Source organism: Pipistrellus kuhlii, unplaced genomic scaffold, assembly GCF_014108245.1.
Source record: "Pipistrellus kuhlii isolate mPipKuh1 unplaced genomic scaffold, mPipKuh1.p scaffold_m20_p_85, whole genome shotgun sequence".
In the NCBI taxonomy this organism is placed as follows: Eukaryota; Metazoa; Chordata; class Mammalia; order Chiroptera; family Vespertilionidae; genus Pipistrellus; species Pipistrellus kuhlii.
In genome coordinates this window covers 479,168-483,206 of record NW_023425590.1, presented here as the reverse complement: position 1 = coordinate 483,206, position 4,039 = coordinate 479,168, and the positions used below count along the sequence as shown (strand labels likewise).

At 54.6% G+C, this 4,039-nt stretch overlaps 1 non-coding gene across 1 annotated transcript; it reads left to right on the top strand.

Moving 5' to 3' along the window:
• Window positions 1–1,113: 1,113 nt before the first annotated feature.
• LOC118712261 lies at window positions 1,114–1,386 on the top strand. Its single transcript, XR_004985986.1, has one exon. It is a non-coding gene; the product is annotated as a small Cajal body-specific RNA 13 (non-coding RNA).
• The last annotated feature ends 2,653 nt before the right edge of the window (window positions 1,387–4,039 follow it).

Below are 4,039 nucleotides of genomic sequence, written 5' to 3'. Positions count from 1 at the left end.
GCAGCCTTTCCCCGCCCCTCCGCGGCCCGGCCCGCCCCCCGAGGGCCCTCATTGAGCCGGCGCCGAGCGGCTCTCTGTGATTGGAGGCGGCTGGCTCACAACGTCCAATCCCGTCACTCGCCCCGCCCCGACAGGTTGGAGGTGGTCCTTACGCCTGAGCCTCATCCTAAGGTCTTCCCATTGGCTCTCGGCAGCCGCTTTGCCAGCTGATTGGAGAGAGTGGATGTCCATCAGGGTCACGCTCCACCGCAGAGAGGCGAAACGTGGGGGAAGACGACTTCCCCCGGAGGGTAGAGCGGCCGGCTGGGATTGGTCCGGGGAACTGGGAAAGGCTCTGGGCGGGGTTCCGCCGCCCCGCGGAACGCCGGGAAGGGGTCACTGCCCGAGGAAGGTTCCGGTTCCGGTTCAGGTGGCTGTTGAGTTGCCGGGCAACGCGGTTGGCGGGCTCCTTCGTGAGGGGTGGTAGCTGGACTGGAGGAGGCCTAGGCGCGTCTTTCCCAGCCTCGGTGAGCGAGCCCGGTGCCTCCCTAAGGCGGCGACCGAATGCGGCCATTCATGGCGGGAGCCGGGCCGGGCGCTGGCGGCAGGCCTGCCGGGGCTGCGTCCTCGGGCCTGGCCTCGGGTCCCGGCTCTCCTGGCCCCGCCGCCCACGTGGGAGGGCAGGTCCAGCCCCGGCCTGGCTCCGGCCTCTGGCTCTCCTTTCTTTCTCTAAAGAACAAGAGGAAAACCCTTTTATGTTAAACGTTTGTAAAGCGCTCTCGTCTGAGTGATGGATCCCTCCGGGTTTGGGGTTCGCTGACTCTCCAGCCCACTTAGGCCCCTGGGCCTGGCCCCGGGGAAGGTGCAGAAGGGGCCGCGAGGACGGGACATGGCTCGCCGGACCAACGTTCTGTGAGCAGGTGCGTGCGCGGCGCGGAGCCGGCGGGGGAGAGAGGCAGGTGCGCGGCCGCGTGGGCGTGCGGAGCACAGCGGGGCCCGCCGCTTCCTCCGGCCTCCGGGCACTTCCTGCCCTTCGCTGTCTTTATAGGTGGGCACTGACCGCGCGCCCAGCGCGATGTGGTTCTGTGCCCCTGCGGGGGCGGGGGGGGGGGGAGGTCAGTGGGGTCGCTGCGTGGTCTGCAGTCTTGGAGCCGCACTGGGTTGGTGGTACCCGAGGGCACACCAGACTTGCAGGAAAAGCATACCCCGGAGGAAGCTGAGGCATGACTGCTCTAGAACCAGCCTTCCATGTGCAATTTTCCTCTGATAGTTCCTGGGCACTGTTGCCACGGTGATAGTGACTGTCCGTGTCATTATCTATCCACCAACAGTAAGAGAAGCTTTGCAGTCGAGATATTGTTTGACAGACGGAGTGGTTTCTGTTGGACACTAAGTACTGCTACAAATGATGGTGCTGGTTTTTTTAAAAAGTTGTGTCTGGGGTGACCTGTTGATGCTTTGGAGGTGCCCAAATTCAAAGTCAGAAAGTAAGTTCAGGGGCTGTCAGCAAGGGAATCTCCCAAACAAACCTTCAGTGTGGAACCTGAGGCTGATGAGCTGGAAATAAACTCAGACGTGACTCAGAAGCATTCCTCCGGACCCATCTCATCCCATCTGGGGTATTGGTGTTTGGTAGTGTCCCACTGTGGGACCCAAAATTGATCAGCTTCTTAAAGGACCCCCTCCCCCCCCATCTCTCCTTTGATGATTCCAGGTAGATCAGAGGAGCAGGCACCAGGAGCCAGAAATACACCGGAAATGGCCGTGATACAGAAGCAGAACCAGGAGTCCAGCACGTGGTGCATTTCACAGTAGAGAATACATTATTTCCCAAATCACCTAACTTTTACTCATGCTTATGTTATAGTAAGTGTTGTTTAAAAAAAAAAAAAAAAAAGTGTTGTTTTTTAAATAAATATTGGCGATTTCCTCCTGAAAGTACACATTGTTTATTGCCTACTTAAACCTTTGTGTAATGCCATCCCGTACCTGGAGTGGAATGCGGCTTCCCGCTGCCAGGTGTTCCGTTCACTGAGAACACAGCTGTCACCAAAGATTAGGAGTAATCCTTGAGCAGGAAGAATGCAAAGCCTTGTTTGTCAGACGTGTTAAGCAGCAGTTGCTGCTCACAGAGCATAAGAGCCTGAGTGAACGGAAGCTGTGGGAATGAGCTCATGCTCTTCAGGGGGTTGGGATGGGGAGGCTTTGCCAGCAGCTCAAGGCAGGGAGAGAAATCAGGGGTCTAAGCCACAGGATCGGAACGATACACCTACATTTAATTTTGGATAAAGGAAGCAAAAATAGAAAATTTCTAACAGTCATTTCTGTTTTGAGTTAAAACCACTCTTGGAGTATTGGCTGCAAGCATCACTGATTTTATTTTATTTTTAAAATATATTTTATTGATTTTTTTACAGAGAGGAAGAGAGAGGGATAGAGTTAGAAACATTGATGAGAGAGGATCATCGATCAGCTGCCTCCTGCACACCCTCTACTAGGGATGTGCCCGCAACCAAGGTACATGCCCTTGACCAGAATCGAACCTGGGACCTTTCAGTCCGCAGACCAATGCTCTATCCACTGAGCCAAATGGGTTTCGGCACATCACTGATTTTAAAAAGCAAAGAAAATAGTATTCAAAATATTTCTTTGAAAGCATCAAACTCCTGTATGATTTGGCATTTTAGTTTTGAGATTTCTCTAGGAATTTAACAATAACATGGCACAAATGTACTCTTCAAACAGTTACCAGAAATCTGCACTTGTGCTAAAACATACGGGTGTTTTGAACACGTCAGTCAATAATCTATCCATTTCTGACCTCCCCTGTGGGCACTGGCGGAAAGAGGGGGTGGGAAGCACAGAAGCTTGGGAAAATCCTGGTGTGGTCACAGGATATAATTAGACCCCAAACAAAATAACCCAGGCTTGTGAGCTTGCTGACTCCGGCATCCTAAAAATGTTTTTCTTTCCTGCGCTTATTTATAAATAAGGCTTTACTATATTTGGTAAAATTTTTCCTTTACACGCACTTTTCCAAAAGCGAACGCATGTGGAGACAAAGTTAAAAACCTTGCAAATTCGTCATGGTGTCTTCCCAGATGACAGCCCTAAAGGAGGACCTGTCACTGAGCCTGCATGGCCTTTCTGTGACCTCGGCTCCTGAGCTGCTGCGCCCTGGCTCCCCCGCTGCCGAGCTTCCTTCTGGACATGCCATACAGAAGCGGCGCCGTCCCAGTGGGCACAGCATAATGTAAAGTGTCATTTTAAGGCAAAAGTGGCTGCTTGGGCAGCACAGGGGAGAGCCACACACATTTAGACCCCGAGTTGCAGCAGGAACCGGAAGCCTGGGGCACCTCACTATTGCCTAGGAACCTGAGCCTCACTGCAGCCCTGCATGTGCTGACTCCCCATCTGCCTGGAAAGCGGTGATGTGGAGAGCAAGGCCGGCCGCCCCTGGCCAGGGCAGGAAGCCGCCCATCGCCTCCACTAGCGGAGAGGTGTGGACCAGGAGCCCGGAAGGCTGATGGCCCTTGAGCTCCGGGAAGGGGAAGGGTCAGGGCGGTATAGACAATGGAAGAGGAAGCAACTTTCCCACCAGGTAGTCATGTAAATCCTTATAGTCACACTGATAAGATGGTCTGCCTGTTACTGGAGATTGCCTGCCTCAGGGCTATAGGTGTGTCCCACTTTGAATAAAAGGTTGGGGAGGCCTGAGCCCAGGCGGAGTCCTTCCTCTTGAGCTGGGCTCCCACCTGGCCCCAATATTTCCAAATTACTGTTTCTTGTCTCTCATTTGCATGCGGCCCCTCTTCCTGAGCCAGAACCCTGAACCACGCTGGGCGTGGGAACTCACGCTGGGGAATCTGCTAATCCCTAAGGCAAAGAGCAATGCCTGCTGGGTTTCACTCTCTCCAGTGACAGTTTGTAGGGACTCCTCTGGCCCTGGAGTGGCCTCCCTCTGGCCGGTCCCCACCTCAGTGGGCTCTGCCGGAGACCGGGAGGAAGGCCGCTGGGTCCGGTCCGTAAAGGGAAGGGAGCGGTGTGCTGTCAGTTGGGT